The sequence below is a fragment of the Apium graveolens genome, chromosome 6, assembly GCF_009905375.1.
Source record: "Apium graveolens cultivar Ventura chromosome 6, ASM990537v1, whole genome shotgun sequence".
NCBI classification, from domain to species: Eukaryota; Viridiplantae; Streptophyta; class Magnoliopsida; order Apiales; family Apiaceae; genus Apium; species Apium graveolens.
Window position 1 is genome coordinate 282835639 of NC_133652.1, and position 11660 is coordinate 282847298.

General features: G+C 35.5%; 1 non-coding gene across 1 annotated transcript; it reads left to right on the plus strand.

Annotated features, from left to right (window-relative positions):
- The first annotated feature begins 4141 nt into the window (after nucleotides 1-4141).
- Nucleotides 4142-4248, plus strand: LOC141669606 (small nucleolar RNA R71). The gene has a single exon (XR_012553875.1). It is a non-coding gene; the product is annotated as a small nucleolar RNA R71 (small nucleolar RNA).
- The last annotated feature ends 7412 nt before the right edge of the window (nucleotides 4249-11660 follow it).

Here is an 11660-nt window from a genome sequence, read left to right on the forward strand (position 1 = left end):
ATAATTTGCTTGATCTCTCTATTAGACACCTCAGCTTGACCATTAGTTTGAGGATGGTAGATTTTAGCAATGTGATGATTCACATTATATCTCTGCATCATAGCAGTGAACTTGCGACTGTAAAAATACGATCCCTCATCACTGATTATGGCTCTCGGAGTTCCGAATCATTTGTATATATGCTTGTGAAATAAGGTAAGCACTACCTTCGCATCATTCGGTGGAAAAGCCTTGACTTCCACCCATTTTGAGACATAATCTACTGCCAACAAGATATAATTATTATTACAAGATGAGACAATGGCCCCATGAAGTCAATTCCCCAAACATCGAAGACCTCCACCTCGAGAAGCACATTCATATGCATCTCATCCTTCTTTGACATATTACCAACACGCTGACAACGATCACACTTCAAAATGAGCTGATGCGCATCTTTAAATAATATAGGGCATTAGAATCTTGTTTGAAGAATACGAGCTGATGTCTTTTCTCCACTATAGTGGCCTCCATAAACATTTGAATGGCAGTCTCGCAAGATACCCTTCGTCTCACTATACGAAATACATCTCCTGATGATTTGATCCGCTCCTTGTCAAAATAAGTATGGCTCATCCCACATATACCACTTCACCTCATGAAGAAACTTCTTCCTTTGAGCATAAGTTAAGTCTGGGGGCATAATGTTGCTCACAAGATAGTTCACAATGTCTTCAAACCACGGTTCTTCTTCTTGCACCCAAAATAAATGTTCATCGGGAAAAGACTCATTTATCAATGTCTTGTCATGTGAAATTATACCTAGATCTTCTAGATGAGAGAGATGATCAGCAACTTGATTCTCAGTACCTTTTCTATCCTTGATCTCCAAATCAAACTCCAGAAGTAAAACAACCCATCGAATCAATCTAGGCTTCGAGTCCTTCTTCGAGACGAGATTGCGAATCACAGCATGATCAGTGAAAACTGTCACCTTCGTCCCAAGCAACTAAGATCGAAACTTCTCAAAATTGTAGACAATGGCTAAGAGTTCCTTCTCAGTAGTTGTGTAGTTTAGTTGAGCACTATTGAAGGTCTTACTAGCATAATAGACCACTTGAAATACACTGTTCTTCCTTTTCCCAAGAACCGCTCCAACTCTATAGCACCCGCATCGTACATCATTTCAAAAGGATCATTTTTAATCAGGTACAGTTATGACAGGTGCCGTGGTCAAGCTCTTCTTTAAGCTCTCAAAAGCAGCTAGACACTCATTATCAAACTTGAACAAGACATCTTTCTTTAATAGATTGCACAATGGTTTAGAGATTTTAGAAAAATCCTTGATGAACCGCCAATAGAAACCCGCATGACTAAGAAAACTGCGGATTCCCCACCTTGGTTTTGTCCACCTCAAGACCTTTACTAGAGACCTTGTGCCCAAGGATGATGCCTTATTACACCATAAAGTGACATTTCTCCCAGTTGAGAACCAGATTGGTCTCAACATACCTTTTAAGAACTACGCTAAGATTTTGCAAGCACTCGTCGAAAGAATCTACGAACATAGAAAAATCGTCCATGAATACCTCCACATTTTGACCAATCATATCAGAGAAGATGGCCATCATGCATATCTGAAATGTGGCGGGTGCACTATATAACCCAAAAAAAATCTTTTGAAGGCAAAAGTACCAAACGGACAAGTGAAGGTAGTGTTTTCTTGATCTTCTGGAGCAATACAGATCTCATTATAGCCCGAATAGCCATCCAGAAGATAGTAGTACTCATGCCCAGCCAACCTGTCAAGCATCTGATCAATAAAAGGAAGAGGGAAGTGATATTTCCTCGTGGCCTTGTTCAGCTTCCTTTAATGCATGCAAACTCTCCACCCCGTGACTGTTCGAGTAGGAATGAGCCCATTCTTTTGATTAGCAACTACGGTGATGCTTCCTTTCTTCGGCAAACACTGAACTGGGCTTACCCAAGAACTGTCAAAAATATGATAAATGATGCCTGCATCTAACCACTTAAGAATTTACTTCTTCACAACCTCCTTCATGATCAGATTTAGCCTTCTCTATTGCTCCACAGTCGACTTGCTTCCTTCCTCTAGCAGAAATTTATGCATGCAATAAGAAGGGTTGATTCCCTTGATATATGCTATAGTCCATTCAATTGCCAATTTGAACTCTCTCAGAATTCTGAAGAGATTTTCCTCATCATTACCTGAAAGGTCAGATGCAATAATAACAGGCAAAGTAGATGCATCACCTAAAAACGCATACTTCAAGTGTTCAGGAAAAGGTTTAAGCTCGAGTATAGGAGCTTCCTCAATTGATGGCTTGAGACGCCCCTCAGCATTTTTGAGTTCTAACAATCCAAGAGATTCAAAAAGCATATCCAGCTTTCACTTCTAAGGAGAAGCATTCAAATAGCGCAATTGTTCATCACCTTGATCATCTTCACTATCTGAATTCCCCATCAAGGCTTTCTCTAGGGCATCAGCCCTCAGCATTAGATCAAGTTCTGAAGTAACCAAAGAATCGACCAATTCCACTTTTAAGCACTCCTCTTTATCTGTAGGGAATTTCATGGAATTGAAAACATTAAAGGTCACATCCTGATCCAGTACTCGCATAGTGAGCTCACCATTCTGCACATCAATCAAGATTAGGCCAGTAGCCAAGAATGGTCTTCCCAAGATTATGGGAATCTTTTTATCCTCCTCGAAATCAAGAATTACAAATTCAATAGGAAAGATGAGTTTTTCCACCTTGACCAAGACATCCTCCACAATGCCTCATGGAGAATGATCGGCTAACTGCAAGGACATACATGTAGGCTTTGGATCAGGTAAACCCAACTTCTTGAAGATAGATAAAGGAATCAGATTGATGCTAGCTCCCAAATCACATAAACACTTGTCGAACGATGATTTTACGATGGTGCAAGGAATAACGAAGCTTCCCAGATCTTTAAGCTTCAGAGGCAACTTCTGTTGTAACTCATCACTGCATTCCTCCGTAAGAGCAACAGTCCCAATGTCATCGAGCTTCACTTTCCTAGAGAGAATACCTTTCACAAACTTCGCATAGCTAGACATCTGTTCAAGAGCTTCAACGAAAGGTATGTTGATATGAAGTTTCTTGAACACCTCCAGAAACTTATCAAATTCCTTATCCAACTTTTGCTTCTGAAGCCTCTTAGGAAAATGAGGTGGATGATAGACCTGTTTCTCCCCTCTATTACCCTCAGGAGGAGTGTGTTCCATAGTTTTCTTCCTTGGTTCCACTTTTACTTCCTTTTGCACATCTTCTTCAGCCACAACTTCATCTTCTGAAACTTGAGATTTTTCAGGGGTGACAACCTTCCCAGACCTCAATGTAATTGCCTTAACCTGCTTTTTTTCTTCCCTCTTGCCTGGAACTTCTGTGTCACTAGGGAGTGTACCAGGTTGTCGATTTAACAAAGCATTGACAATCTTCCCAATTTGATTTTCCAGAGTCTTGATAGAAACCGTTTGGCTCTTGCACATAAGCCTCAACTCCTCCAATTCATATTTTTCATTAGATTAACTTGTATTCCCATGCAGTAGTTGTTGAACTTGGAGTTGTTTTCTTGGTGCATATTGCGGTTGTTGAAAACCAGGGGGGTTGAATTGCTTTGCTGCATACTGCTGATAAGGCTGTTGCACCGCATTCTCATTGTTTCTCTAGCTGAAGTTAGGATGATTGCGGTTGTTGGGATGATAAGTGGCTCAAACTGGTTGCTGCGACCTCTGAAAGTTTCTTATAAATTGAGCTGAGCTGATTCACTAGAAATAACATACTGTTCCATCTCATGCGCACCAGCACAAAGCTCACAGATACTTGTGATCTGATTAACTCCATAATTAGCCAAAGAGTCCACCTTCATCGTTAAAGCCTTAAGCTGAGCAGATATAGCAGTAGCTGTATCCACCTCCAGAAATCCTGCTACCTTGCCTTGAGGTAGTCGCTGAGCTGGGTTCTAGTATTCATTAGAAACCATCACTTCAATCAACTTATAAGCTTCATCATAGCTCTTAGCCCATAAGGCTCCACCTGATGCTGCATCGAGCATGGGTCTTGATTGTGCTCCCTAACCATTATAAAAGCTATTGATGATCATCCAATCAGGCATCCCATGATGAGGACACTTCCTAAGCATCTCCTTAGAGCGCTCTCAAGCTTCACACAAAGACTCTCCCGATTACTACACAAATTAAGTAAGAGCATTCCTAATTGCAGCTGTCTTTGCCATAGGGAAGAATTTAGTAAGAAACTTATGAGCAAGATCTTCCCAAGTAGTAATAGAGCATGGTGGTAGAGAATGCAACCAACAATTAGCTTTATCCCTCATAGAGAATGGGAAAAGCCTCAGCTTAATAGCATCGTTAGAAATATTGTTGAATTTGAAAGTGTCGCAGATCTCGATGAAATCTCTAATGTGCATGTTGGGATCTTCCGTTGGAGAACCCCCAAATTGGACTGAATTCTGCACCATCTGAATCATGCTAGATTTGATTTCAAAAGTATTATCCATGATGGTTGGTCTGACAATACTAGATTAAATGTCATTGAACCTCGGTTGAGCGTAATCCATCAAAGCCTTGAGATTCGCTACTGGTTCTCCCATTACAGTAATAGCTTCTTCTTTAACTTTCCCAAGTTCTTCAAAAACATCTTCAACTACTTCAACTTCGTCCAGTGTTTCCTTTCGAGATTGAGAACACGTTCGCATACACGCTCTCTAGAGTACCTGAAACACCAACAAGCAAAATAAGTAAGTAAAATATCCGAGTCAGTGAACTTTAACGACCACTGATGTCAAGCACATAAACTAAAAATTAACACCGAGTCCCCGGCAGTGACGCCAAAAACTTGTTAGGGAGAAAACACATGATAAAATTACACGCAAGTACACGCGTTCGTAAGTAGTATAAGATAAAAATCAGATTCATTCCCACAGCGATTCTTTTTATTTAACTTAAGATTATGCACATATGCAACAATGGTATGGCTATCGATCAATGTTAAGACAATAACAAGTTGAGATGTTTATAACTAAGATTAAATTAACATGTAATTAACTAAGAATAAAAGTGATTAAATTAACTATATGAGATAAACATGAGATTCTAACTTCATTAAATACTTCATTCAAAGTCATTGTTCTTAACCTTAGCATACAATGGTTATGACAACTGATCAGATAACACGAAACTAGTAAATGCCAACTTTCGTTGTACGGATACCCTACTACTAGACATCCACAAAAGAGATAAAACCTGAATAGATACCAATTATGTTGAGACCCTATATGCCTATATAATTTGACAACATAAAGGTTTAATGAACAAATTATCCTTCGTGATTACATAGGACAAGTAAGATGGTTAAATTTCCAATGAATCATGCATATTAAATAAATGAACCTATGCTAGCCTGCAAGTTCTAAATCTCTATATTCACTGTCGCTTCAATAGAGATTAACATGCTATCTTATATGTTAGCTACGCACATAAGACGAATAAGCACAACCAATACTAGGATATCAATAAATCACCACACATCAAGATATTGAAACAAATTAACTATAGAAATCTATAAGTAAATCTGTTAGAACCCCACGATAACAACTAGTTCAGATGCGAACTCATCATCACTATGGGTTTCAATAAATGCATGGTAATAAAACTAAGATAAACTAGGTCTGAAATAACTGAATAATAATAACAAAGTACGTTAACAAGAGTATTAGGTTCAAACAACAAAGAAAACAAGCATCCAAGATTACAACTTAAGCAAAGAATCACAAGTAAAAATAAGATCTTCTTCTCCTTCGTTGTATTGTGTTATTAGGTGTTCTTGATGCTATTTCCTTACTCTTCTCTATGAAAAACATCTTTTTATCTTTATATATATACTCCTGGATAATCTGGACGCTTTAATTCTTTGAATTAGAATAGAATCAGGATTCTGAAAAAATGACTTGGTGAAGCCTCCCCGCATACCGGCACGGCCGTCCTTGCTTTCTATCAAATGGGCGCGGCCGCGCGCTCCCAAGGGTAGCGCGGTCGCCCTGAGCTTTTGGAAAAACTGGATTTTTCTGCTTTCTTGACCTTCTCGTGCTGGTTTCTTGTGCGCAATCGACCAAGGTTCCATTCTAACACTCTTTCAAGCATAAAACATGTAAAATCCATTCCTTCTTTCGAATATGCCCTGAAATGCAAAACACTACAAAAACACATCAAAAACACAAACAACTTTAGTATAAAACACCAATTTGAGCCTTTACGAAGTGTTCTAATTGGATATAAATGCCACTTATCAATAGGATTTTATTTAATCGAAAATATGGTGACATGTTGCTCTGTCTTCAAGGGAAGCCGAGTTTATGGCAGTTATGGTAAAAATTACACAGGGTATATGGTTGCATAAATTGGTGAAGCAGGTCATCGATGTGTTACCAGGTCTAGTGGTGATTTACGTGGATAATAAATTCGTGATAGATTTGATGAAGAATCGTATCATTAATGGTGGGAGAGAGCAGATAAACATGAGGCTTAATATCATCAGAGATATATTGTGTAGAACGAAGGGAAATAGCAGTCAAATATGTGAAGTCTCCAGAATATCACTCAAATATGTGAAGACTCAAGAACAAAGGGCTTATATTTTAACAAAGCCACTGATTTCTTCAAAATTTGAAGTGATGCTGCGCTACTGGGAGTCAAGAAATAAGCCAACCAAGTCTATATGAAGAGAGAGAATGAAGGAATTTGATTAATCTAAACTTGTGTTAAATAAATTATGTAGGTAAGTAAAATTGATTTAAGTCTTCTTGTAGTGGAGATAATTTAGGAGTAGAGGTTTACATTAGTGAATACAGATTTCCTATTTTGTAGGAATAACTCTTTATTTAGTTTGCTATTTATTTTTAAGAAGTTCTCATTGGACCGCGACCCTAACACCAATTTATATTTTTTAAATGAGATTCAACTTAAAAAACACAACTAGTATTTTTCCACTATCAATTAATATGAATAAATCTATTCTCTGAAACTATCATTTTCTACTTAATTTAGGAAAAAGGTAATTTTAGTTTGAAGATTTTTTATGTTTTTCTCTTACTTTCACGATGTATAGTATCTTTCTAAATACTTAACTAATTAGGTAAAAACTAAGGGACTGTTTACTTGCAAAAAAAAATTTCAGTTTTATTTTTCCAAATTTTCTAAAATTTTCTCAATTTCCTATTTTTAAGAAAACTACTGAAAAATGAGAAAACATGTTCCAAATTAACTTAAACAAAAAACTAAAAAAACATGAATACCTCTCAATTTAGACTATATAATTTTTTTTTATGTAATTAATGAACATTTGTTAATAATGTTATTGTCAATAAAAATTATATTATGAAAATGTAAGATATTTAGTGCAATGAAATATAACACAGAGGGGGTAAATGTGTTTCTTGAATTTTAATTCTCTTTTGAAGGTGTTTAGCTTAATTTGCACAAAAACAAATACTCCCTCCATCCTCTAAATTCTTTACAATGGGGGATGAGGGCGCGATACGCACTTTAATGCTTTTAATAAATGTAGTTGCATTATTTTTAAAAATTTTTTTCTTCTAACTAAAAATATAATGTTTAAATTTTAATATAAAAAATTTAAAAATGAATTACGGAACTATACTTTATTGTTGCCTTAAAATGCGTGTCAAGGATGTGAAAAACAATGTAAAGAATTGAAGGGGACGGAGGTAGTATGAATTTGTAGAGATAAATTGTTTGACAGTAAACGTAAGACAAAATATGAAAAACTCACTTGATTGTATTAATCAAATTTATTTTGCTACAAATCTGTGTTATTAGAAATAAGAACACAGCTACAAATCTTGAGAGAGAATACAAGATATTCTAAATCTGTTTTTTTTTCTAAACTAAGGACTCGTGCATGCTTTATAGACCAACAACACGAGTTTACAAAACTTGCACTAAAATATACTATCACAATTTCTAAAGCAACCTTATTTATTTTCTTTTCTGGTGTTAGAAATTCTGTGCAGAATCTTGTAGGTCTGTGATCATCCTTTTTCCAATTTAGTGAATAAATTATTTGTGGAACGATAATCTTGAATCTTGAGCTTGTCTCCATTCTGAATAATGAGATAGGTTGTCAAGGTCTCCTTTTGTTCTGTAGAGAAGTGACACATCGATAAGTTAAATAACTTATTGATATCTCGATTTCTCGACATATATATATGACTTGTCGAGGTCTCTAGTTCTCGACATGTAGAATAGCTTATCGAGATCCTAGTTTTTGATATAGGCTTTTAACTTGTCGACATCTTGAGTTCTCTACATGAGGATTTGACTTGTCGATATCTCTAGATATCTACATGAAGAAATGATTTATCGATATCTCCAGTTCTCTACATGGATATTTTAACTTGTTCATATGTGAGATCTCTACATGTAGGTTGACTTATTGATATCTCTTGGGACTTCTCAATAAGTTATTTTAAACTTCTCGATAGACTTCTCGATATCCCTAGATACGTGATTTTTTGATATTCGACTTAGAATATTTTTCTTAGAACAGTTTTATTCAAATCCAAACTGCTACACTTCTCTCTGAGGCATGATCAGGATTTGATCTTCCTCCAAAGTTTATTTCTTAGCTTGAAGGTTGTTCAAAAAAAATCGCCCAGTCTAATCTACTAAACACTTTTACAGACTCAAAGAATACAATTACTAAATATAAATTATCATAAAATTTAAACTTAGGGCTGTCAATATGACTTAGTCTTGTTATATAGATGCGTTTCTTGCACAATAATCTGCCCCAATTTGTGAGAATATTGCTTATCATAAATTTATGTCTGATAACAAGACTAACCCCAAGCTAAAATCAATTATAATAAGATTTACAGATTGACAAAATATATTTATATACAACTTGCAGTTACATCAGTATAAAGTTACAAAGCATAGGTAAATTTGTCATAACCAAGTTCTTTTTTAATGAGGTCCTTGAGTTTGACTTGTACTTCAAGTTCTTCAATATTCGTAGTCCCACTAAGAGCTTCCACTAGTTTGAGCCATTCATCTAATGAGTAATTATCGAGAAGATGAATCTTGTATCTTGAAACTCTTCCTTCCTTAATATTCAGAAAATGCCCATTCTTAGAAACCCTGCTCAACTCTTTCCTTTAGCTCATTTGATATTTTCTCAAACATCTCAATGTCTTCAGCATATTTCCTTAATTTTTCCTCCCTTTCAACCATTTCCCTAGCATGAATGATATATCAACCAGAAAAACTTTCACAGTTGGCATCATGTCTTCTTGGGAAGCGAAGGAAAACTAGAGTTATATCAGCAGACCAAGATTTCAGGTAGTCAAGTAGCACAAGTCAATTAGAGCATATGTTTAGGCCACATAAAAATTATTCGGTTTCGAGAAATCGGGCATCTTCTGATTATCCATAATCTCAATTCAGTCAGCAGCAACATGTAAAACATTTTCATCAGTATCAAACCTCTAATGTTCAGGCAATGTCTCAGAGAGAGCTTTTAACAACATCATAATATTTGTGCACAAGAGAAAGTAGATGCTGACCCTCATGAACGTCTTCAAGCTACCTTACAGTTAGCAGTAGCTCTTCTTCAACAAATTCCGCAAAAGGAAACAGAACTAGAGGGATGCTTTATGTTTTAAATTTAATAGATAATTGATGTATGCCTATTAGATTTATAATGGTTTGCATGACTATATTGTAACGGTCATAGTTCACTTTTAGATTGCTGGAAGCTTGATGATGCCTGGATTGTGATTTTTTAGTTGAATTTGTGGCTTTAATGCCTGGCTAGTACTGTTCATAACAAGTATTTTTCAATTTTTTTATAAAAAATAATCATTGCCATAAGTACAATATTGTTGCCTTAAAGTCAGTGAAATGATACGAATTTAAGCTAATGAAATGCTATTTAGGCATTGCTATAGACTGAAAATTGTTGCTATATTGATTTATTGCAATGAATAAAATATGTTACTATAAGGTGCTATTGTTAGGTCACACTCACTGTAGAAGGGGGTTGAATACAGTGTTTACTACAATCAAATCGAATTAAAGAACACAATTAACAGAACACAAATTTTATTTAACACAATAAACTCTGTTACAATATGGAACTGTCCTCTCTCAGTGATGAACAAATTACCATGAGAGCTGCTAGGGTTACAATGAATAATATTTTCGATAATGATAACATGTATAGTGTAAACCCTATGCCTGTGTTTATATGGTACACAGTTACAAGATAATCTTCTAATTGATATTGAATATAATTTTGCTTCCTAAAATATATCAATCAGTTATCTTTTCTTCCAAGTATTCTATTCTTCATAGAATTTTTTCTTCATGCATATTTCTTCTTGCGTTTGTCTTGATCTTCTTTCCTTTCAATCAGCCGCCTTCCTTATCTTAAATTCTCCTTAAGTCCTGATATTATCTCCAGATAAATATCTCCTGATAACTTAAGTTCTGATAACTTAAGTTCTGATATCTTAAGTCCTGACTTCAGTATAAATACTGATTTCCAGTTAAGTACTGATTTGTCCTGTTAGTTAAGATCTGAAAACTGAACACAAATCATATTACACATGACATCACAAATATATCTAACAATCTCCCCCAACTTGTAAATTGGCATAATATACAAGTTCAACAGATATTTGATGATGTCAAATACATTAAGTACAAATGCATGAGAATTTGACTAGATAACTACAACTTATAGTCCTTATAACTTTACCATCTTAAGGTCTGATAACAACTTCAGTCTGTATACACTTTAGAATTTAAGAAGTTGTAGATCTTCGACTTGGCTTCCATTTCTGATCTCTTTAATGTCAGGAGTTGTTCTGAGATAGTTCTTCAACAAACATCTCTCAGCATATTCAAGTTCATTGACCATCCTCCTTTTAGCATTTATCAATTCAGCTGTATCTTCATCTGTTTGAAAAATAGCTGCTCTGAGATCATTTAACTTAGCTTTTCTTATGTCCTGATCTAGTCTGATCAGATATGCCTTGTCAGACTCTAGATTGAATTCCACAGCCTTATAACCTAGAAAACTAGTTATGATCTTAGCAGTGTTAGGCTTCATTTCAACAATATCACCTTTGCGATCTCTATACTTGGGACAATATGGGCTGTTAGACTTTATAGAGTAAAGCTTCTTCTGTCTTTGAATTTGTGACTTTAAATAACCTGCAGCACTATCTGTTAATCTATTTTTCACTTGAAGTAGGAATAGAAAATGTTCCAGTTCTTCAAAATACTTCAATGGAATAACATTCTTCCAGATCTGGAATACCCTACCATCTGTCATAAAATATAACATGATGTGTTCTTTCAAAATAGAATGGTAAACCATTTGTACAGATTCAAGTTGATTCAATCTTTCAGGAGTTGCTCCTACTCGTGGTTCAGTTAAGAAAGTTGGATCATTGGTAGTGTTGTGTATTTTCCTTTCATCAAAACTACCCAATCCAGATTTATCTCTTGCTTCCTTTCCTGTACCAACTCTTGCTTCAAAACCACTTGATGTAGTCTTCAAATGTTGAGTCTTTTTAGCTTTGGTGAA